General features: G+C 37.4%; 1 protein-coding gene across 4 annotated transcripts in view; it reads left to right on the top strand.

Annotated features, from left to right (window-relative positions):
- DPYD (dihydropyrimidine dehydrogenase) overlaps nucleotides 1–25,552 on the top strand; it is an 833,169-nt gene that overhangs the window by 782,633 nt on the left and 24,984 nt on the right. The window lies entirely within an intron of this gene.

The following is a 25,552-nucleotide window of genomic DNA, read 5'->3' as shown; positions in this document are numbered from 1 at the left end:
AAGCATCTTTTCTATGATAGGGCCCGTGTCCAACGCTTCACTCACAGGGTAGCCTGACACTCCCTCTCCTGTCAGCCCGTGACACGCGATCCTAACTGCTCACCTGCTCCAGCACACGCACGAGCATTCGAGCTCTCCCTTAACACCTTTCTGCCGCCTTTGATATCATCTTCCTGTCAGATCAGGGAAGTCGAGGGACTCGGCAGCCGCGCAGGACACCCCGTGGGCTGATTTCCATGTCATTGCCCTGAATGGTGTTCTGGCGCAGAGGTGTGACACGGAACTCTTACTTGACTTTTGGGGACTCGGACGCGGAAGGACTGAGGTGTGTTGTCGGTGGCACAAAATGCACTACTTAGTGTTTGTGAGCCAGAGTTATAGAGGGCACGGGCAAGGCTTTCTTCTCAAATACTGTTCTCTCTGGCATCTCTTGTGTCACCTGAAATAGCCAAAAATAATGCACCTAGTGTGCTTCCTACTGAAGGCTCTTTGTTCAAAACTGCCCGTATCTGAAGGCGACAACCAGTTGTCTCCAAGGCCTGTGAAAAACAATGAGGGGTTTTTTTTGCCTTCATCACTAAAAAATATTCTGTTACTCATCCTCCTGTTGAAAATGTTTTATATGATGATAGAGTCTGTCTTCTGTTCTGAGATGTCCGTTATGGGAGCTGTGCTCCTTGCTCAGGTGAACATGCAGATCTGGGGGTCATCCTCGGGTCTGGGATCCCAAAGCCGTGCACCTCAATTTAGAAACTCCTTTTCCATTTGCACCTAGCCCAGTCATTTTCTCACTAAATTTCCATCTTCAAGTGACCTGGTCTAAACCACTGAAATGTAAATCATTAAAAACAAACAAACAAACATGCTTTTTAAAAGTTTTGAAACAAATTTAAGTAACTATAGAACTTAAAATTTGATTTTTTTTCAGTTTGGCTCTACGTATTTCTCTCATCTTTTGAGTAAATAACAAAAGGGATATTTAGTGAAAGATTCCCTTGGAAAAGACCCAATTTTTGAATCTGGCAGGAAAAAAAAAATGATGTAAATAAAGACCTAGAACCTTCATCTCCTGATCTTCTGTTTCCAGACTTGGTACCCTTTTCTTTTCTTTACTCTTTCCTTTTCTTTTCTTTCTTTTCTGGGACTCTTTGCAATGGACATCACTATTTCCTGGTACTCAAGCAAACAGAGAAATTCAATAATATAGCTCATTATTGCTGGACCTAATTTTTAATGTCTTCCCCCCATCTCTGCCCCTTTACAGAAGCCAAGAAATGCAGATTGTATTGTATAATCATCTATCATTTCCTACACATGTATATTTAAGAGGTCTATACGCTAGGAAGCCAAAGTCTCTGGCTTGGAAAAAAAAAATGTTAAAAAGAAAAAGAAATGGAAAAATCACCCAGGCAGAAGGTTAAGGGCAGGGGGGAATAGAAGGGAAAAGAAAGAAGGCGTTTTCACAATAGAACCTGAAGATTATAAAGAAAGCTCAGGATGCCGAGAGAAAGGAAGGTCAGCCTGGACTGGGAGGAGATGCAGCAGATCCCCCAGCAGCATCTCCTTTTCCTGGTTGTCAGCAAGGTCTGTTTAGGAATAACCACAAAGATAATAGAAAAGGAAGAATAAAACTTTAAAAAGTGAAATTTGAAAAGACCAATGAATGGATAAAACTATCATTGGAGCTCAAAAAAGGAGCAGTAAGAATATATTCTGTAGAAGAACGAAAAAAGAACTGTAACCTCAGGTACAATCAGGGGTGCCTGGGTGGCTCAGTCACTTAGTCTGCCTTCCGCTCAAGGTCATGATCTCAGTGTCCTGGGATCCAGCTCTGGGTTGATCTCCCTCCCCCTCTGCCTCTCCCCACCACTTGTGGTCTCTCTCTCGTTCAAATCAATCAATCAGTCTTTAGGTGGGAAAAATACTATATAACCAATAATCATCCATAGAATTAGAAAGCAAATTTTTAAGTTTACCATTCAGAAGATCTTAGGAGCAAGTAGTTCTGCCACTGAATGGCTGATAGTTTTGTCAGAGTTTCTATGCTATTTAAATAATTCCAGCTTTTAAAAAGATAAAGAACACATGCCCTCCACATCAAAAACTAATGATGTACTGTATGGTGACTAACATAACGTAATAAATAAATAGATAAGAAGATATAGAAAATTCCCTAATAAACTTATGAGCCTTAATCAACTTTACTACCCAAAACCAGGTAATACTAGAGTAAAAAAATAGAGATCATTTTCTACTTATGAATAAAGATGCAAAATTGTAAACCAAGCAATATTAGAAATTAAATCTTTGATGTTATAATGAAACTAAAAGCTCCACTCTGTAGGTTCAGATAATGGATTAAGTCTGTCTTCTGATCTTCTCTATATTAACTTGATAGAATGTGGATAAACCCCAGGATGTAGTAGGTTGAATCAGCATATGAGAAAGATGATAACAGTGCTTGACCTAGCTTCCTCTAGGTGTCCTCTGCAATTATACAGCAATAATAAAGCTTTCACCTATGATTCTGAAGTAATCTTTTAGGGAAGATTGTTCAGGAAAATAGGCTTTGTTCATCCATACATTCATATACACAGTACTTGAAAGCATCAAATAAATGAGTAACTCTTGACGATGATTAGGCATTCAATCAATAAAGGTTTTATTTGGGAAACCTGTAGTGTTAGCACATTCAACCTGTCATTATGCTTTTTATCTTGGGGGGACTTGAGGTTCTTATTCAAGCGTCTGCTAGGGTAGATATTAGAAGACACTAACCAAAATCAGTAGTTCATCTTCACTACAAAACATTGCAGGAAAGAGACTGTATACTGAAATGAAATCTATAATAAAAGCTACCCATTTCTCTCATTTTACACTGACTAGATAGATAGATAAGATATAGATATCTTAAAATCCTAAAATGGTGTCTTGGTAAGACATACCATAGCCACCCTTTAGAAGGTATCCCAGATGCGCTGAGTTTGAGTCTCCTCCCTGAATAGTGAGTCAGTGAGAGAGATCAATGCCTAAAAACTTGTTGGTGCTCAGTAAACATTGTTTTAACTTAATTGAATCACTCAGACAGAAGATTATCCAGGCTTCCAAATCACTTTATTTCTCCTCTCCATATACAAACATATGTACAACTTAAGCCACTGATTTAAAAATCATTAGATAGTGCTGTCTACTCTATTAGCTTAAATGAATGTACCTTATCATTCTCTATCTCCTTCTTCCTCTGCCCCTCCCCCTCCCTCTCAAATACATACATACATACATACATACATAATTTTTAAGCCTCAAGACCCCCAGTAATGTAGAGTACAGAATTCGATAACCACCCTAAAGACATGCTGACAGAAGTAATGCTTTACCTAAAGAGAGGCTTCCAGAACTGTCTGTTAGAGCCTAAGCATCCACGGACAACACGATACCAGTTCTCATTCACACAGTTTTACTCTTCAGGCAGTCCTTTATCATTGGTCAGCTTCAACCAGTACCCACTCTGTAGGAAAGCACACGGGGCACGAGATTTGCCAGCGCTTTAAGTTGCTTACTGTTTTCTCTTCTTTAATGAAATGTTGTACCGAACCAGGCTTTACCCATGACAGGCCAGCAACATGAAATTCTATCGTGCTGCTTTCCAGGCTTCTTCTGACTCAGCATCTTCTCTCTGGCTTCATCATACACAGAAAGGTTCCATGGAGAAAGGCTAGTTGCATAGGGGTCTTATATTTTAGATTGGTCAAACAAAGAAGTGGTGCCTACCACTCTCCTTTGAAAAAGCTGAACATCTTTTTCATATGGTCCTGCAGCCTCTGGGTTCAGGGGGCCTGTGTATCAATCTTGCAGGAGACTGACCTTGCATACATTCACACCTGCCAGATATGATTATGGTTCCGCTTCCAGTTTGCAGATGTTCTCTTCACATCCAGCTGGTGTGAGGTGGGATCAACTAGCAGGTGAAAGATGGGCATATCAAGCACCCAGCATGGACATTCACCATCTGGGTAGTTATCGGGGATGTAAACTTAAATACGTCATCTTGATGAAGTCCATGCTGTCTGAATAGGACTCCAAACCACATTAATGCAGAGCAATAAGGTGACTCCGTATAGAGACCGGGTAACTTCTGCTTCACAAGCAAGGTAAATTCTGTCAAGAAAAGTGTATTCCAGGGAGAAGGTTCGTACGAAGCATGTGTGCCACGTGCTGACTGTATTGCTGGAGCAGGAGATCTCAGCTTAGTTATGAGCAGTGCATTTGGGGGACTAGAAGGCAGCTGAGTCTTTGGGGGAGCACATGGAGGACGAGTTATCATATCACCTGTGAATGTCTTTTCTTCACCATCAGATCATTTGCATACAGAGCTAGACATGCTCCAGAATGGGTTCATAATGTGGACTCCAAAGACATTTAGTGATCTGTGTCATTAAACTCTTCTGTCTTCTGAATACAACTCCCCAGCCCTGGTTTTCTCCCTGCTAAACAGGGGCTGATGAGTCTGGCCTTGAAAGACTGTCGGGAGGAGGAGGTTGGATAATGCAAATCACTCACATCAGTGCCCATTTTTAAATGCTTGTAAAGTAGATATTACCTTTATGGGTCTTAAAAGCTTATAAAATCACAGCTTTCATTCTCTCTCACCAACTGTTGTTTACAGATCTTCTAACTCCCTTACTGACAACTTATTTTTCCAACGTCAGCTTATTTGCCGCTACCATCTCTAATCTATATATAGTCTTTGTTTCATATTTTTACAATCTGGTTTCATTATTCTAGTGAAGTTTCTCCCATACTCACTGACTTCTGCTTAAAAGGACTGGCCTACAAAAGATCTCACCAGCCCATCAAAAATGTTCTTATTTAATCCACAAATGGACCAGTCGGAACTCGGTGTGAGGGTAACACTTAGGACTATAGCCCTTCTCAGCTCTGTTCATTCTGTCTGGAAGTGCAGATGATACTTGCCACCAAATATCTTTCTAGAGATGCAGTATTTTTAGGCTCAGGCATATTCAGAAATCTACAGTTGTTTGGGTAGATCAGCTTTGGAGGGGCAAAGTTTTATTCTGTGTATTTGCATATGAATATTTTCATGTATATATCTATCTAAATGTATATCTTCTTTGAGAAATATAAATGAGAAATAACTCACTCTTATAAAAACTAGCATTAGAGTTTTAATTCTTGGAAAGTTCACATTACAGTTTAATTATTTGAGGTACATTAATTTACCACCACTCCATATAGGATGGAAATTTAGTCATATCTTCAGAAATAAAAATCTGTAATGTAAACATATAGAATGGTAAAATGACTGAACATTTCTGATTTAATATATACTGAACCATATTTTAGAATTAGACAGAAGGTCTGCTTAAAGTATTTCTGTCTGTGTAGCCATTACATGTGTACTCTCCCACAGCTTAGATTCATTTGGTAGCTACCGTTCTAAATTATAATTGGAAGATTCTATTAAAAAACAACAATAAGGGTGCCTGGGGGGCTCAGTCAGTTAAGCATCCGACTCATTCTGTTCCGGTGGTGGTCTCACGGTCTTGAGTTCTGCTTGAGAGTCCCTCTGCCCTACCCTTGCCCATGAGCGTATGTGCTCTCTCTCTCTCTCTCTCTCTCTCTCTCTTTCTCTTTAAAATATATAAAAATTTTAAAAGATATTATAAAATAACAACAGGATAATGATTTGGGCCATAATAGTAATTATGATTTTATTCCCATGAGATTTTTATAATATTTCCCATTAGTGTGCCTTTAAGACAATATTTATTTTAGGGATGCCTGGGTAGCTTAGTCGGTTAAGTATCTGACTCTTGATTTTGGCTCAGTTTGTGATCCCATGGATCCTGGGATGGAACCTCATGTCAGGTTCCATACTCAGTGGAGAGTCTGCTTGAAAGGTTCTCTCCCCTTGCCTGCCCCCCGACCATTTTTCTCCCTCTCTCTCTCTCAACTAAATAAATAAATAAATATTTTTCCAAAGAAAATCTGTTTTAATAACAGTTTTCTGATTACACAATAAATGTGCTTACTGAAGAAAATTAGCAAAATACAAAAGTGTAAAAAACATCATCTCTAGAGACACGTGGGTGGTTCAGTTGTTAAGCATCTGCCCTCGGCTCAGGCCATGATACTGGGGTCCTGGGATGGAACCCCAGGTCAGGCTTCCTACTAAGCTGGGAGTTGGCTTCTCCCTCTCCCTCTGCACCCCACCTCCCCACTTGTTCTTTCTCTTTCTCTCAAATAAATAAAATCGTTAAAAAAAAGATCATCTCTAATCTCACTATGAACCGATCCCAATTGTGTATGCACGATTATATATGTATATGTATACATATACGCATATATATACACATACATACATATATATGTATATGTATACATAAAAAACAATAATTCATAATACTGCGTATACTGCTCTAATTACTTCTCAGTCCAAAAAATATATATGTAAGAGTTTTATATATTTCTTATAAAACCCTGAAATATGATTTTCTTTTTAGTGGCCATGTAGGATTTTGAGAAATTAATGTCAATTTATCCAATCTGCTATTTTGAAATTTTTAAATAATAAAATCCAAATCCATTTTGATGAAAAACCAGAGAACTTAACTGCAGCCAGTTCTGGTCCTCAAGAATTTTTCTCTCAAACAGGAAATGCCAGACTATATGAAAGAAGTCTGAGCAGGGGAGGACCCCAAATCCAATACACTGCCTTAATTCTGTGTGTTGACACAAAACATTGATGAAGGCAAGTAGGGAGTGAGGCTCCCCAGATTATCATATGTGTAATAGAATTCAGACCATTGTATAACCAGTAATGGCTTCTTTAGCCATAACTCAAAGACATCCTCTTTATTCTAGGGTCTTTTTTTCAATAATGAATAAATTGCATTTAAATTATAAACTTAGAAAGGAGAAGTAAAAGGATTACTGAGTGAGAGAGATGAAGAAAATCAGTAAATCCTATGTGATCAGAAGGATAAGTTTCCCAGTTCATCCGACATAAGAGATGGATTAATTACAATGTCTCTGAAGTGGGGGACAATTTTGGCAGTAATTTATATTTAAGTAATCTATTAGTGCCATCCTATACATAATCCCATCATTGGATGACTAACAAGAATATATGGTATTTGCTTATGATTTTATAGTTTCTAATAAAATATGACATTACCTCTTTGAATCATTCTTATTTAGGGAAAACATACTTTCCTAGGACTTGGCTGATGTAACCCACAGCAACCATTAAATGGCATAATGATTCTGTATCTTTTGACGTTGTCTGTACATCTTTCTCTCTGTGGTTCATTCTGTCCTAGAAAAAGTATCCCTAAGGAGCAGTGCTTGGATTAACCCCTGGACAGTGATCAACAGAAATTTTTCCTAGAAATAACTAAGTCTGTCAACTGCTCAGGTATTTAGTTCATGGAGAGACCATCATACAGGAATCCAAGAGGTAAATTGTGCTCTTAAAAAATATACAAAATAAAATAGTCAAACATTATGGTTTTCTTTGAAGGAAAAGTGTTATTTGTGATATTTTCTCCTAGAAATCACCTTCGAAGACATAAATACAAAGACATATTTTATATAATCTTCAGTTTAAAAAAATTGGCATTATCTATTATAGAGAACATATGGGAAGAATGGAATTCAAAAAACAACAGACATCTATCTCAGAAGCATTTAAATCTAGACTCAATCCAAATCAGAAATATCTAGTAACTACCCCTCCCTGCCTTTTTCCTTCAAATATTCACATTGTTTTCTGGGATAAAGCTGGAAGTAGAACATTGTTTATTCCTGCTTTTGTCTGACAATAATTTTGTTGTTGTTGTTTTATACTTCTAAAATTTGGACTTTTATTTACAAATAGGATTTTAGGAATGTTGATGTAATTTTCACATAACATTGCTCTCAGAATAATGAGATAGCACATTATAGCTACTGACAGTGATGAGAAAGAAACTTAAAAATGAACCAGTCAGTATTTGAGGAACATAATGCATTTCATCCATTCTAAGACATGAACTTTTTTCGGAGTGTCTTACAATTGACTTCTCTTTAAACTAACAGACTGAATGTTTAGAAGTTTTAGTAATATTTTGAAAAATTTATTTTGCTTATGATTTTCTTCTTACTATATGAATAAAAGCAATGTATGATAACATCTTAAATGTGATGAAATACAATATTGTGTTTTCAATTTGTAGTAGATAAAGATAAAATTATTCACTGTTTGGGGAGTACTTGTAACTGACATTCTAATTCATCAACATAGACTTTCTCCCAAACTCCACTAGATAGAGAAAAACAAATTGTCTTGGAAAGTTATTTCACAAAAAAAATTCAAAATTTCATCCTCATTCTGTTCAGAAAGTCACTTTCTGAAATCTAACTAATGGGGCATTGGGCCAGAGTGGATTAATGAATTCCATAGATAATCCCTCAAAACTCAATTTATTCATTGAATTCAGTTCTTTCTCTACTAAATGTATTCCCAAAGCTTGATCGGTAACCAGATTAATTAATTTGTTACATATCCTTACTCTTCCTTTCTGATAGTCAACAATGAATAAAATCCAAAGTCAGAGAGAAGAAGCAGCACAAAGATAATCCCTAATCTGAATAACCACTTCTGGACAGCAGAGAGCCTACTAGGCTTTAAGTCTTTCTATAGAATTCAAAATATTGGACCCAAGGATAGATGCCTTACATGTATTTATATGTGTGTGTGTGTGTGTGTGTGTGTGTGTGTGTGTACACAGAGTAAGCACGCATATATTTAATTACATAGTCATGTGTATTTAAAAGGCTTTGGCCATAATGTTCTAAAACCACTATCAAGAAGGCAAGAATGCACATGTTAACATTTCTTTCTGGGTTAATAGAGATGAGGGGAAAAGTTATTGGGGTTTGCAAATTTATTTTAAATAAATTCTTTTAAAATACCCACTGACCTACATTTATTGAAAGAAAAACAGTCAACTACAATTGTAATTGTTATCCTGTCAAGTATTTATTAATAGACAGGCGGCTGTCATCTTTGTTAAAATGCTCTAAGTTGACAGAATTTCATTTACATAAATGGGTGGAAAATCCGTTTCTTACTTGTCCAACAAACTGGAGACAAAGTGCCTGCCAATGTTTTAATTTCTTTTTCATGTTCTGGTTAGAGAGTGAGAAGAATGCTTTCACTCCACAGTGTCATGAATATGATAATCTATGGAAATCACGGAAAGCAGGTACTTAAGTTAAGCATATACTGTACTATGGGAATCCCTGATGAATTCGAGTCTATTCTGTTTAGAGAAGATGTTGTTGCCTGTGAAGTGACAGACTGCCAGATGTTCCTGAAGTAGCACTGTAATGGGCTCAGATCGTAGCATCTTTCCCCAGCCCCCACAGATGACAGCATTTACTTTAGGCTACGGAATGGTCTTGCTTTCATTCTTTAAGAACTCATGTTTATATTTACTTTGCAACTATCAAATCTTCATTTTCTTAATTTTACTTATTTCAACATGTGGAGCATAAAATTATATAACTATGTGAGTAATCCTTACTTTATAGAGTGTATGCAGTCTAAATGTGATATAAGCAATTCTCCATCGTGTAAAACATGCTTAAGCCATTGATTTACCTTATAAAAGCTGGAAAAGGGGATTTACACGAGGGAGAGGGAATGTTTACTTTAGCATATTAAGCACATAGAAAAATGTGCTAAAGCAAAGTTAATACTAGAAAGAAAACTAGAATGTGTTGCGAGGATTTCTATAATAATATGATGTGGATGATAAAGACTAACTTGGAATAAGTGCCTACTGTTTACCAAGCTCTGGCTTCATTGTATACATTTTATGTAAGTTATATAATCCCTACTACAACCTTATGAAATGTTATTCCCATTTTATGAATGAGGCACCTGAAATCTTATAAAGATAAAACAAAATTTGACCAGGTTAAATAGTACATAATGGAACCAAGATTGAAAGCCAACATGAAGTACTGTACTGTTTATCCTATATATACTACTAACCATACATTTATTCATTTGAGAATGTATACTGGGCCAGGTATTGTTCAAAATTCTAGGGGAACATCACTAAACAAAATTTATGAACATCCTATTTGGTAGCTTGTATCTTCTACAAAGGATGGAGATATAAAGTAAAGGAATAAAAAATATGATCATTATCAAAAGGAAGATATACAGAGTATAATTTAGAGGACCTCCTCTCCAACATAAAGGCCCTAAGACTTTTTAAGAACAGCAAAAAGTACACGAGTATGGTTGCAAGGTAGCAAATTAAGAGGAGAGTGGTTAAAAAATAAAATTGGGGGCGCCTGGGTGGCTCAGGGGGTTAAGCCTCTGCCTTCGGCTCAGGTCATGATCTCAGGGTCCTGGGATCGAGCCCTGCATCAGGCTCTCTGCTCTGTAGGGAGACTGCTTCCTCCTCTCTCTCTCTCTGCCTGCCTCTCTGCTTACTTATGATCTCTCTCTGCCAAATAAATAAATAAAATCTTTTAAAAAAATAAAATTTAAAAAAAATAAAATTGAAGGGGAAGGTAGGAGCCAGATAAGCCTTCAGTCAGTGCAAAGCTTTTAGATTTTATTTTAAGTATTTTGGGAAATCACTGGAGAGTTTTAAGCAGAGGAGTGACATGTTCTCGTTTCTATTTAAGACAATTGCTCTGGCTACTATCTGGAGAATACATTATAGCAAGTCAAAAGAGAAAGTAGACAGATCAGTTAGGAAGCTACTGACTGCAGTGTTCTTGGTGAGGGATATTGGAGCCTTGGACTAGACCCATATCAATGGAGATGGTGGGAAGTGGAGAGAATTAGGTTGTTTTGAGTGTAGTTTTGCTGAAGGAGTTGTTCTAGAGAGGAGGATACAGGGAAAAATAAATCCAGAATAGCCCTAGGTTTTTGACTTGAGCAAATGGGTCAGCAGTCATTTCATTAACTGAAATAGGGAAGATTGAGGAAAGAATGTTCGGAGTGAAATAACAAAGGATCTGCTTAAGACACGTTAAGTTTGAGATCACTCTACATCTAATTAAATGTTAATTAAGTCATTGGATATAAGAGTCTGGCGCTCAGTATAAAGAACAGAACTGGAACTCTAAATCTGAAAGCCATAGCTTAAACGATATTTAAAGCCATAGGATCAGATCACTTGGAAAGGGTCACTGGCAGAGGGGAAAAAAGAGCATCTAGGACTGAGACTTGGATGTTCCAACCTACGAGTTTCAGAGAAAAAGAAAAGAAAAAAAAATTACAGAGAAACAGAAGTGAGGTAGAAAAAAAAAAGTAGTACAGTATTTTAGGAAGGAGAGAGGGGGTCATCCTGATTGAATGCTGCTGAGGCAGAAAGTAAAATGAGCACGAAAGTGTGGCCATCCAATCTGCAAAATAAAGGTTGTCTTTGGCCCCATCACCACAGCATTTCTGTGTCTGGGGATGGAGGACCAACTCCAGGACCAAGTAACTGAGGAGTTGAATGGGTTTTGAGTCTGGGAGATCAGACACTGCAATTACCAGGGCTGCAGGCAGGTTTGAAGGGAACTAGGCAAATGAGGAAGCCTGGAAGTGGCTGCAGAGACAGAGTTCTTTTATTCGTTTTGTGTATTTGTTTTGAGGAGGGGAGGGATTAAAGCACATTTGTATGTTAACAGAAATAATAAGAAAATGAGAGTGAATCATGGGATGGTCAGAGATAAAAATTAAAGAAGCCGATTTCGATTTCTTCCGGTGATCAAACGTATGCAGGACAGAACCCTCGGTGGATCCTGTAAAAGCAAGGGTACCTCCCATCATAACAGAAGAAAAGATGAAGGTTGATAGTACAGATAAGGGGGATTTACAAAATGCAGAATAGAAATACTACTTCGGTATTTTTACTTGATAATGTGAGGGCAGGTCCTCAATTGAGAAGGAAAAGGAGTGGCAGTTCAAGCTTTAGAAGCAAGAAGAGGATGCAAAAAAATGTCACGTGGTAGAGAGAGGAAGCTGAAGAGCAATCGGTAGTAACACAGTGAGGCCCTACTGCGTGCTCACTTGTGATTATAGTCACGAGGTTGTGGGGGGAGCAGTCATACTCTGTAGCCATCTTCGATTTTCAACTGTAAATAACGAAACGATGGGATGATTGAGATAATATGGGCAAAGATTTTGCCTGGTGGATACAAGAAAGGGTTAGAGGTTGTTGTCTGATAGGACTTGACCTTAAATGATCAGATAAATGTGTATCATTGAAAACTGTGGCACACATTGTATATGTTTTAAGGATTATTTATGTTTAATTCCATTCCATTACAAACTACCATAAACTCCCTGAGGATAGACATCATCTCTGTTTTGGCACCTATTATGTCTTCTTCTTCTTCTTCTTCTTCTTCTTTTTTTTTTTTTTTAAGATTTTATTTATTTATTTGACAGAGAGGGAGAGATCACAAGTAGGCAGAGAGGCAGGCACAGAGAGAGAGAGGAGGAAGCAAGCTCTCTACTGAACAGAGAGCCCAATGTGGGGCTTGATCCCAGGACTCTGGGATCATGACCTGAGCCGAAAGCAGAGGCTTAACCCCCTGAGCCACCCAGGCACCCCCCTATTATGTCTTCTGATTAGCTCTTACCCTTGGTATCTTCTCCTAAAACATAGGCCATACAGTAATTTTAGGAGACACGGCAGCCAAACAGCTGAGAAAGGACACTGGCACTCAAGAAGATGCATGGCTTGGAGGTGAGAGACCTAGGTTTGGTTGTGCCCTACCATTACTGTTATGTGGCACTGGGCTTTGTGTGCTTGCCACATTGGTGGCCCTTAGGTTTCATCAATATTATGATAATTCCATTATTGTAAAAATTAAATGGATAATATACACAAATAATTTCTATAGCTGGAAGTACCGTCACTGTGTTATTCAGTTTTAGAATTTGGTCCTAATGACTCTAGGGACATGTGATGTTCATCCACTGGCTGATATCTGATGAAGCTCAGAAAATTATGTACAGATCATTCTTCTCCAAGCCTAATGGCGGGTCTCTCTGACAACTGTTTTCATTTTGTGGTATTAGCTTTGCCAAACATGAGGTTCATCTTTATAATAGACTCAAGAGCAGGAAGGTCTAAAGACGAGCAGTGTGGCCTACGTGGCCATAGGGCCTACACGAAACACACAGATGTCAAGTGAATTATTGTTTCTAGAAGCTTAATGTTTAATACAATGGTTGCCTAGATTCACAACTGTTCAAAGTATATTTTCAATAAAATAATGGGTTTTTAAGAACTCTGGCTTACAAATTCTTTTGTTGTTTAATTTTTTTTGTTGTTTCTATTTGACTTGGTTGTTTGATTTTTATGAACAGGAGAGTGAAATAATTGGTCGTTATTATTTTCTTGATAGAATACTTTAAGCAAAGAATTAGGAAAATACAAAGAAATTATTTGTGTTGTGCTCTACACCGTTGAATATAAATTAATTTCTTGGAACTATATCTTACAATACCTTATCACTCCAAATCTGTCAGGCTGTAGAGGATGTTTTACAATTTAAAGCAAATGTTATTATCGGGGATTGGTTTAAGTAATATTTTGGATGAGGCCAAAAATTAGTTGTTTGGTCATTAAGCATTAGATGATTCTCATTCTTGCCAAGCCTTGTGTATAGAGATAACCTGTCTAGATGTTTTATATGAAAAGTGTTCAGTTATCAGCATTAAGCTGTGACTACACACACATTGAGGTTGTTGAAATTTCTTGTCAGTATAGCTTTTTGTTGGTGTTAATCCCTCATTCATTCATCAAACAGTTAATTAAGGACAACTACGTACGAAGAACTAAGGTAAAGATAAAACATTTTCAAAAAGTATCCTGTCCTCAAAATGTTTATGATCTACTCAGAAAAATAGAGATGCATAAATAATCATAGTATCATTTAGATAGTAATGAAAAAGAAAAAGAGAGGAAAATCCAAAATCTGTGGGGCAATGATTGCCTTCAGTAATGACCCAGGTACAGAAATGAATTTTATCTTATGGATGCTTGCTACTATCTCCATGTCTGCATGCAAAAGCTGTGGTTTATGGAGAATTTTGCCACACATACAAAAAATTCTGTCCCGTGTTAAATACATCCTACTAAATTTCTTTCCTTTCAACTAAAAACTTGGACTTCCTTTTATTTTCTCTCCAATATAAATCTCCTGCTTAGCATAGAAGCCCTAAAAATGGACTTTCATCAAAGTGATGATCATTTTTTCCAATATGTCCTGAACTGTAACTCCAAATAGGGTTTTTGATTGGATCAAAATGTGATATTTTATGCCCTATGCCACACTTTCAGGTAAAAAAAGCTTAAAGCAGTCATCCCGGTGTTTCTGTGTAGGGAAAATATTAAGTATCATATTGAATAAATATGGAAAAGATTGATTAATCTTCCACTCTTGCTCCAAACATAGCCTGACCCCGGAATGCTCTTTTCATATTTATAGCAGTCCCATTTTCCTCATCACCCCATTTTTCTGCTTTTCTTTGCTTCTATCCCATTGTATGGGGTAATTTTTATTCCATTTTCCCTCATTGGTTTTTGCCCTTGACATTCTATGCAACATTTAGCCATGAAAGCAGTAGCATTTTGAAGGTGGATTTCCAAAGCAAATTATTTCATCCAAAGTTCTCCAAAGGCACTGGAAGGACTATAGCTTAGGAAGTCTTTCTTTATGTGAGGCTAATATTTTGTGACACTTTTATAATGCAGAATACTCACTTCATCTTTACATTGTAAAGATGTTAAAAAAAATTGTACACAAATACAAATCACATTCACTGTAATAAAATAACACTTTGCTTCTGTACTGCTTTATAGTTTTCAAAATGGTAACAGCTGTATTTTAATAATCTATTAGTGCCTTCCTATTTCAAACAGTCGTTTTGAAGAGCAAGTAGGCAGAATGGTCATTGCTATCTCCATTTTATGCAGGTGAAAACCAAGGTCCACATAGGGCAAGTGACTTGTCTTAGAGACCAAGTATCTTGGTCTCTGATCCCAAAATCCAGTGATCGCTCTGTATTGCACTGCTTCAGTAAAAGTTTCCATTTTCTCCCATCCTGTAACATCCTGTAACTGCATATCAAATGCAACCACATGTGTGTCTATGTTTTATTCTTACTGACTTGGCAATTTCATGTCTGGTATCACTTATATCCACTTCTAATATTCATGTGGTTCATTTGTATAGAACGTATCCAGGTGAGTTGTAACTATAAACCAAACTGTATAAAGATAATTATGGTGCAGCGTTGGTGGTAAATGAATTTCTCAATGTATACAGGTTATATTAGCCTTCATTTTAAAAACTATTTTATTTATCTTAATTATTTATACAGGTTTTATTATTTCATAATTAGAAAATAGAGAAGATATCTTTGGTTGTACCTTCCACCATTAAAGCCTAGAACAGTTTATGAACTCATCCAACCTTGGGAGTTTGATAAACATTGTCCATATTATTCATACTTCCAGTTTCAAAAGACTTGAAATGTTCTGTAAATAGAAGGAAAAGAGTTATAATTTGTGACTCAGTCAAATACTTCATCCACAAACTGTGGATGTGATGTGGTTAAGACTATGGATGCGATACCACCTGGTCATAAACTCTGAGGATTTCTTTCTTTCCTTTTTTTTTTTTTTTTTTTTTAAGATTTATCTATTTATTTTAGAGAGAGAGCAGTGGGGGAGAGAGAGAGGGAGAGAGAAAGAGAGAATCTTAAGCGGACTCCCCACTGAGTGCAGAGTCCAATGCAGAGCTTGATTCCACAACCCCAAGATTATGACCTGAACTGCAATCGAGTTGGACGCCTAACTGACCAAGCCACCCAGGCGTCCTGTAAACCCTGAGGATTTCTAACTGTGAATTTGAAAACCAAAACAAAACATTGCTGGAAGTTACATAAATTATCTGCTCTGACCCACTCATTTTACAGATGAGAAAACTGAGACCCAAAGGAGTCACTGGCTCCCATGGGTCACAAGATGAGGGGATATCGAGGCTAAGAACACAACCCCATCTTCTAACGCTCAAGTGCTCTTTCCAATATTACCTCCCACGGAAAGAAGCCTCCCATGCGGGCATTGCTTCTTGAGAATGAAGTATATTAAATTCACATTTGGCTGCTAATCATTTTCTCAGCAGCTCTATGGTATTTCATTAACTGCTGCATGTAACACTCTGGCCTTTCACCTGTATTAACTTGAGCTCATTAAACTTGAGGCCAATAATAAACAGGACTGAAATAATACAGATATTTTGCATGGTATGTGTTCAGCTTTTTTTTTAAACACTATACTGTATGAAACACTTTTCCCCCCATAGTTTGTGGAATGAGTAAAAATGGGAAGGGTAGATTTCAAAGAATGGATTATATGTGTAGTATGTGTCTTTATATCAATCAAAAATATATTGTACACTTATCTAATACAGAGCTTTGTAAACACTATAAAGAAACGTGAGCGACAGCATAGCACAGGGTCTGGCATCTGGCGGACTGGGATGTGAATCCTAGCTCTGCCATTTGTTAACACCGAGAGCTGGAGCAGGTTGCTTAGCCTTTCTGAAACTGTGATCTGGTCTGCAGCAGGGTCGAGGATAATACCCACTTCATAGGGTTGCAAGAAAGAACGGATAATGTCCTCCCGTGCTTTGCAGAGGGCCCGGTGTACAGCAAAGCTCAGTTAATGTGCTGATTTTGATGAAGATGGTGCTGACAATGCATTTCCTTCCCTCGTCGAACTTATAATCACCTCCCACCCCAGCTGTTGTCGAGGAGGCTGATGTTCCTGAGTCTTCTCCCCACCTCATCATTACTACAGAATATAAGCAAGGGTCCTCCAGAGTGCCAGGAAAGAAAAACTAATCCCAGCTTCCCCACAGCGTGAATTCCCGTTCTTTTTGACTGAGAAGGAACTCTTCTGCAAATTGTAACCTCTGCGGCCACCGGTTAACCACAAGCTCTTGTGTGATTTTGATAGCATTTGAGATTCTGACTGAGCAGGGGATGGTGAGAGAGGAGGGGTCATTTGCAGAAAGATGCAGCAAAGAGAGAGGTCCATCATGATGAGAAGGATTCTGTGTCACAGAGAGTGAAAACTGGGTGGTGTCAGGCAGAAATCACTGAGACTAGGGGTGAAGCAGTCCGTGGGCAGTGTGGGGGTGAAGATCAATGGGAGGCTGTTAGAGTTGAGGTGGTTAGTCAATATATGTTCTCTATTTTCCAGAGTACCATAGACTTTTGAAAGAAACAAACAAAAAAATCTCGTAGGCCGTCTATGTCACTTTTATGCTTCTACCAAAATCTCATCTCCGCCATGCTGGATCATTATCTTCTTTCTGCCACAAACATCCTCACTCCCTCAACCCACCCTTCTTTCGGCCACCAAAGGCATCCAATTGCATATTTTCAAATAACTGTTGTTTCCCTATACCCTGAAGAACAAATATCCAAGATGCTTTGCCCGGAATTCAGAGCCCTCCCTAAATTTCCCAGCTTTTATCGCTGTTATTCCCCAGTCATGTACTATATTGTACTATATTTTAGCTCTGTAAGAATGAGTTTATCCTGTTTTTTTTTTTTTCTCATTCCTCTCCTCATCATTCCTTTATCTGTCTCATCTCTTTTCAGCACCACATACTATTTCTCCCTTTTATAACCCTTTGTCACACTTTAAATTCCCCTTTCACTAGACATCTCCCTTAATCTCTTAGTTGGAATTAAGTGCTCATTTGGGTCAGAGTTACATCAAACTGTTTGTGCATCTCTTCCTCTACTTATCCTATTCTTCCTGAAAACTGCCTATGGAACCAATGTCAGCTGAAATCAGCCAGTCCATCCTTCTGGAAATTGCTGTAAAATCCCTGGAGATTATGTTCTCTAGGTCACTTCCGGCTATAAATTCTCCTTCTTGCCGAGTTCTGCATCTCCCTCAATCTTACTTCTTGTTGGTTCCTATTCTTTGAGCTATATGCCCACCCAACCATGAAACTCAAGCCTATTTTTGCTGATTTTCTTCCAAATTTCTCTCTAAGGCATATAAGTACGTAGGAGACTTATTTAAGTTTTAAGGGTCAGAGAAGAGGATTTCAATTGCAGCAACGCAAACAGCTTCAAATTGAATATGAGCCCTTCCTCTTTTTTAAAGTCCCCCAGCCCGCATACTACCAGGCTCTGCTCCCGTCTATCCCTTCTCTCTTCCTTCGCTTTTTGCTCTTTCTTTTTCTCTCTCTCTCTTCTCTCTTCTCCCCCTGTTTCAGAATTTTGCCTTCCTCAGGCACAGTGGTTTGGCCATCTCATTGCTTTTGTTCCTCCTAAATCATGCACAAGGCTTCACCTCCCAAACTCCAAGCTAAAGGTATTGTTTTGGGGAGAGGGTTCAGGTGGGAATTTATTTATATTTTTATCTTTTTTAATTTAAATTCAGTTAGCCAACGTAGTTTAAGATGTAGTGTTCAACAGTTCGTCAGTTGTGTAAAACCCCCAGTGCTCATCCCATCATGTGCCCTCCTAAATGCCCATCATCCAGTTACCCATCCCCCAATCCACCTCCCCTCCAAGAACTCTCAGATTGTTTCCTATAGTTAAGAGTCTCTCGTGTTTTTTCTCCCTCTCTGATAACTTCCCATTCTGTTTTCCCTCCCTTCCCCTATGGTCCTCTGCACTGTTTCTTATATTCCACATATGAGTGAAACCATATGATAATTGTCTTTCTCTAATTGACTTATTTTGCTCAGCATAATACCCTCCAGTTCCATCCATGTCGATGTAAATGATAAGTATCCATCCTTTCTGATGGCTGAGTAATATTCCATTGTATGTATATATGCACACCCACATACGCACACACACACCCCACATCTTCCTTATCCATTCGTCTGTCAATGGACATCTGAGTTCTTTCCACATTTGGCTACTGTGGACATTGCTGATATGAACCCTGTAATGAGGGTGCCCCTTCTTTTCACTACATCTGTATCATTGGGGTCAATACCCAGGAGCACAATTGCTGAGTCATTAAGGGTAGCTCTATTCTTAACGTCTTGAGGAAACTCCATGCTGTTTCCCAGAGTGGTTGCACCAGCTTGCATTCCCACCAACAGTGTAAGAGGGTTCCCCTTTCTCCACATCCTCACCAACATCTGTTGTTTCCAGGCCTGTTAATTTTAGCCCATCTGACTGCTATGAGGTGGTATCTCATAAATTTGTTTCTTTAGAGGAACCTGATAGGCATCATTTAAATAATATTTTAGTATAAATAATAATTTTCTCAACTCAGTTTCAAACAATATGAGTCAGTCTTCCTCCCAAAGCCATGTGCTGCTTTTAAAAAGAACCTCCTCCTTCTTGTTTCTGTGGCTCCACCACCTCCCCAGTGCTTGACCAAAAGCAGGTCTTCCCTCTGTCATCCTCTTTTAGCATTCTATCCATGTTAGATTTTCTTCTCTTGATTGACATTCTTCCTTACGTATGTTCTGATGTGGTTCCCTTCACAGAGGAAACTGCTCGCCCTCTTCTATCTTATTAAACAGAGAGCACTGGGTTAGCAGTCCGCTGGCTCTCCAGCACCTCTTCCAAAGTGCACCCCTTCTCCCTCTGGTGTTTCTTCCACTGGGAGGATTTTCTTCCCCTTTCCTGGCCCTCACACCTCCATCTTCACCATTTGCCAACCTATCCTTCAGAATTTAGCTCAGATGTCAGCTCTTCTAAAAAAACACTCTGACCCCTCAGCCTGGGTTAGGTTTGCATTGTCATTGCTTATCTAGCACTCTGTGTCACCTGTGCCCCAGCCTTTGTCCCGGAGGACTGCAGTTGTGATTAACACATAGGTTCTATAGATTAACTATAGGTTCTCTATAAGGTCGCAGATTGTCTTTTATAAATACATCTCAAGTGTCTGGCACTTTGTAAATGTTTTTGAGTTTATGAATCACAGCTCTTATGTATGTATAAATATGGTGTTTTTTTTTTTTTTTTTTACTGCATTTGATTTTAATGTTAAATGGACGTATTCGTTTAAATTCATTTTTTTCTGAAAGTCATGTTTCAGGTTATCTGACATTTCGAAAAACCAGCTGGGTTTTTAAAATACATTCAAGATATTCATTCATTCATTTGTTAAGCTTCAAAAAAATCTTGTATACCTAGTATCTGCTGGATCAAAAGTAACTCTCTAGGACCTCAAGCAGGGACCGTGGAGGCATAGACTACCAGGGTAAGGCAGTGTGGGGAGTACAGGGGTTAAGGTGTGCTCTGGAGCACCGTGAGGGACCCTAACACTGTGGGGAGGGGAGCCAGTTAAGATTACTTAGATGCTATGAAAACCAAGCTGAGACTACAATGCCAAATGGGCATGTACCAGATGAAAAAGACTGGCAGGGGCTTGCCTAGCAAAGGGGATGTAATAGCCAACATGGAAATATGGAGCATGGTACACAATGCAATATAAGCAGTTAAGGCTTATGGGAATAAATTGGCAGGCATGCACTTTACAAATATTATTCCATTTAATGCTTATATCAACATCGTGTGTTAGATACTGTCATTCTCATTTCATTGATAAGGAAAATTAGTAGCAGAATGGTTAAGTAATTGGCTCATAGTCACACAGCTAATGAGTGTAAAACTGTGATTTTAATGCAAATTTTACTTCTAAATCAGTACCCTAACCGCTATGCAAATGTTGGCTTTCTACTGTCACTGAGAAGCACGAACTGTCATCGCTTTTGACTGACTCAGACATCAGATAGTTTATCAAAAGTTGTACTCTTCAATTTGCCAGATTCAACTAACAGTTGTATTTCATTAATTTCAGGTATTTTGCATGTCCGACTTCTTTGTCCCCATTTATCCACTGGGCACCATGTAGTATTATGAAATATGTAGATGGTCCTTTCCTCTTTGTCTTTTACTGTTTTCCACTGTCCAAATTTGATAATATCATGAAAAACTGCTTATTGTTATGTCAGTGATTAAGCATTACATGTCAGTTACAGGAAAAATCTGAGTTTCTGAATCTAAGCCATGCTAAAATGGATTTTGAAATAAAAATCAGGATCAAATGTAAGCAGTTCACTACTCTAATAATTCAGAGAAAGGAAGAAGAAAAGTAACTGAATTTGGACAGAGCAGAATTGAGACTTCTCACCTCTGTTTCCCTTACGTATGTCATGCTGAGCACACAGTGGTTGAAATTAAGGTATGCTAGAAACACACTCAGAGAACCCATGTTCCCAGCCATTGGGGTCCAAACTGTATATTTTGAGTATCTAAAAAGTATTCCTTTGCCTTCCTGAGTTGTTTTATTTTTAAAGAGTAATTCTTTTATTTTCTTCATTTTTTAATCTCCAATTAATGGTCATTTAATTGAGATCAAACAGTTTTCCAAGAAGTTTGGTTTATCATTCCTTTAGACAACTGCAATAACCAGAAATATTTAATATATAATTCAAGCTGACAGTACCCTTAATGTATGGCAAGGGATACATAGAAAATGTGTAACATTGTTAAATGTACACATATTATACAGAATTTATTTAACCTTTAATGTAGTACAGGACAGTTTCTGATCCAGAGCTAGTGTTTGATACTGTATTTGTTGAATAAGTGGCAGAATACAAATAGTATAACTAAGTCATATGTGGACTTTTGTAAAAAAAAGGCAATTCTTGGATTTGTATTAAAAAAAAAGCAATTCTTGGATAGTTGTGAGACATATATCCTTGAACTTATTTCTTTGTCAGTGTATATATTTATACATATACACATGCACAAGTATATTATACACACACATGCACACACAATTATATATATATATATATATTTGGATTTCAGGTTTATATTGAGTATTATATATATATATAAATATGTATTGTACTTAGTGTATATGTGTGGTTTTATATATGCGTGTGTATACCTATGTAGGTAGATTACACTCAGTATAAACCTGAAATCCTCTTTTAACTTATTACCATTTGACTGTCAAGTAATTACTTTTCTTGTTTTTATTGTTTCCAATCAGATAAGGCAGTATGATTAGGAAAATAGAGTTGATCCATTATAGCACTGTACACCATTGCTATTAGCCAACTTGCTGCCATTCTCATAAAAATTATGCAATTTAAACTGGAAGATACCAGTACCTGCTTCTATTAGAAACAAGAATGCTTTTCTACTTCATAATATGCTCAATTACCTTTAGATTGATCCATGAATAAATTATAATCCAAATGGACTGCTTTACCTTAAAGCTTTGCTGGCTTAAGATATCATTGTTGATTCATTATGTTGTCACTTTTCTATCGGCAATGTAATGCTTTTTATATCTGGATAGAGACAGTTTTAGTGTGAGATACTGTTATCTTTAAATGAGTAGGATTTAGCTTTTCTGGTGAGAACAAATTCATCAATGATGAATCCCTGGAGAAAGTATTGAAACAAAAATCATACCATTTCGGAGCTTTGTTGAGTTCATCAGTTACAAAGCAGCTTTTGATAGTCGTAAAGAACTTTTTTCTTTGTTTAAGAAATATAGCATGACGCTCAAAACCCCTTGCTTTGAGTTACCGCGGGCTACAACTTTTTCTGTAAGAAAATAATGAATGAAGAGGAAAAGCTCCTGCTGCTGGCTCTGTCAGGCTCTGCTGCTTCTCCTTCTGCAATAGGAAATCAATTAACTATATGTTCAGGCAGAGATTTGAACTAAATGCTTTATTAATCATCACTGATTGCACACATACACACCAGCCAACTATGCATTTGTCTTCACTCATTCTCAGTTTTATTTTGCTTTTTGTTTGTTTGTTTCTTTTTTTTTTTTTTTTTGGCAAGGTCTGAACACAAACGTGAGGCCAAGTGTAGTGTGTGTAAAGGTGGTCGTCTGGTGCAAGAGAGAATTGATCTTTTGTATTTTCAGAAAACTTAACTTTTAAAATATTCAGAACTCAGATATGGTAGAGCCCTCTTAATACATAATAAAGGAATTTTTAAAGAGATTTTATTTATTTACTTTAGAGAGAGACAGAGACAGCATGAGCAGGGAAAGAAGAAAGAGGGAGAGGGAGAGAGAGAATCTCAGACAAACTGCACTGACTAGAGAATCAGATGCATGGGACTCGATCTCCAGACCCCGACCCTGAAATCTTGACCTGAGCCAAAATCAAGACTGTTGCTTAACCAGCTTTGCCACCCAGGCTCCTCTGTAACAAAGTAATTTCTTAAAAAGCACTAAACTTTCTTATACTAATTTGCAGAAAGCAAAATCTATGGCAGCCTTGATATTTTGGAAGTTGGCACTACACCTGGTCTCTGGGACCTCCATATACCAGTGAGAAACTACACACAAATGAGCCTATTTGACTTGGACATGAATGAATGGTAGAAGCTTGGAGAGGGCAGTCACTGGTATCATGTGTGAGTTGCTTTCGATTTAAAGAAAAAATATTGGCAAGAGATTTCCTTCTTTTCCATTGACTGCTCTAACTAACACACAAAGAAAATCCTGTAGGAATCTTTATGTTAAATTGAGAACTCCTCCTTAGGACTAATTAGAAAAGATTATCACATTATACTCATAGCTCTGTTAGCCATAGAAAGGCAATATAATTTAAATAAGGCAAATGTGGTCAATCACTGCCCAAAAAAAACTACAGAAAATATCAGGATGCTAGATGTTTACTCAGGCTGTGTTCTGTTCAGCACCAAGGGGTTTTCAAATACTATAATTATTATTGCTATTATTATTATTATAATCACTGGAACTATTTGAAAATATCACAATTTAAACTTAATTATTTTATTTCCCTTTGGATAAAGAATATTCTAAATGGGGAAAAAAAGCCTCCTCTGGTTTATATTTAAAAGAAGATAGATCAAAAAGTTCCAGGAATGATTTCTTTTGAATAACATTTATAGAACTCTTGGATGGAATCAGAGTGCTCAGTTGGTAAGACTCAGGGAATCTGGATAGTGGTTCGGCATTTCATTGAGCTTGCCACCATGAGGAATCTACTAGAGCCAGAGGTCAATTGTTTCAACATTTAATGACTTTTTATAACCTTCAATAATATAAGTTTAGGATTTAGTGCCCTTGGTATAGAAGCGAAATGTGGAAACAGTGATATTCTGACAAGAGTGATGTCATGTGGACATGCGTTTACCACCTTATGAGATGTTCTCTGAACCCCATATTATCTGAACTTTGACATCACATATAATCCCTAACATCCTCATCTGCCCCAAGAAAAGGTTATTTAATAAGAGGATATTTCAAACAAGCATTATCTATTCTACATTAAAAGGGCTTGCCTATGTGATAAATGTTGAGGATCTGTTTTATACTCATTGATTTGATGTTTTCTAACAAGACAGCATCATCTATTTTATGGTAAAATAGATACAATATATTCTGTCCCTTCATCATATTATTTCATATTACTGAAATCATTACATATTGTAATTTAGGAAAGCATTGAGGTATAGGAATGAAGTATAGAGTTCTAGTTTAATTGTATATAAATAATTTGGCATTCATAACATTGCTTCCATTTGCTCAACTTCCTGACATAATTATAGTAAATTGAGAATGGAAGTAACAATCTTAGATATTTCCACATAAATATGTTCTGCTAATATAAATTTTCAGGGACAGTTTGGCTGAATTGGAGTGTGGGTTAAGTTTCACTTACGTACCCTGCTAACATCTCTAAAGGACTAGAGAACTCATTTTCCTGGGACGTTATGCAACCTGGCAGGTGGAGGCCAATGTTTCAAAACAAGTGTGATTTTTCACCGAAGTATTTGCTAGGTCAGAGATCAGGATGACCTTGGAGTGCTGTAGTTTTCCAAGCCTCTATCAGCTAGATAAATGGGCTTTATTTTGTAGGAGAGAGAGAGAGAGAGAAGAAAGGGTGTTTCTGCAGTCTTAGAAAAGAGACCCAGCAATTCCAGGTTATAGGCGGACACAGAACATTTGGAATTTAGTGGTGTTTATCACCAGCTTCATGTGTCAGTAAAAGTGAAGATCAAAGGTTCTAGAAGAGGAGAAGGACAAAAGTGAAGAGGGAATAATTGTGGGATAATGAATAGTATGAGGGCATATTCGTGTTAACTTGAAACCACTTAGCATTTTTCCATTACACCCAGGTATCTTTCTAAATGAACTTTGTAAAGTACAGTTGAATAACCTTGAGATTTAAAGCTCCATGATGTGATTTTGAATACTGATGGAGTTTGTTTAAGCCCTGTGATATTTCCTCTGCTTTTCATTTCTATTTTTGCCTCCTTCATGCAAAATAAAATTTATTTTCTGTACGGAGAAATCAATATTTTTACCATTTTATTTTTCAATTACTCCAGTAAATTGCAATCAACATTAGTTACAGTTTTTAAAGAGATGTAGTAAGAATTTGAACACAATAAAATAGAGATACAGATTAGAACTTTGGCAAAGTACCTTTGCTATTGACAAAAGCATTT

The sequence above is a fragment of the Mustela lutreola genome, chromosome 10 (assembly GCF_030435805.1).
Source record: "Mustela lutreola isolate mMusLut2 chromosome 10, mMusLut2.pri, whole genome shotgun sequence".
Classification (NCBI taxonomy): Eukaryota; Metazoa; Chordata; class Mammalia; order Carnivora; family Mustelidae; genus Mustela; species Mustela lutreola.
Note: the sequence above shows the minus strand (reverse complement) of the source record. Positions and strands in the feature narration are given on the sequence as shown.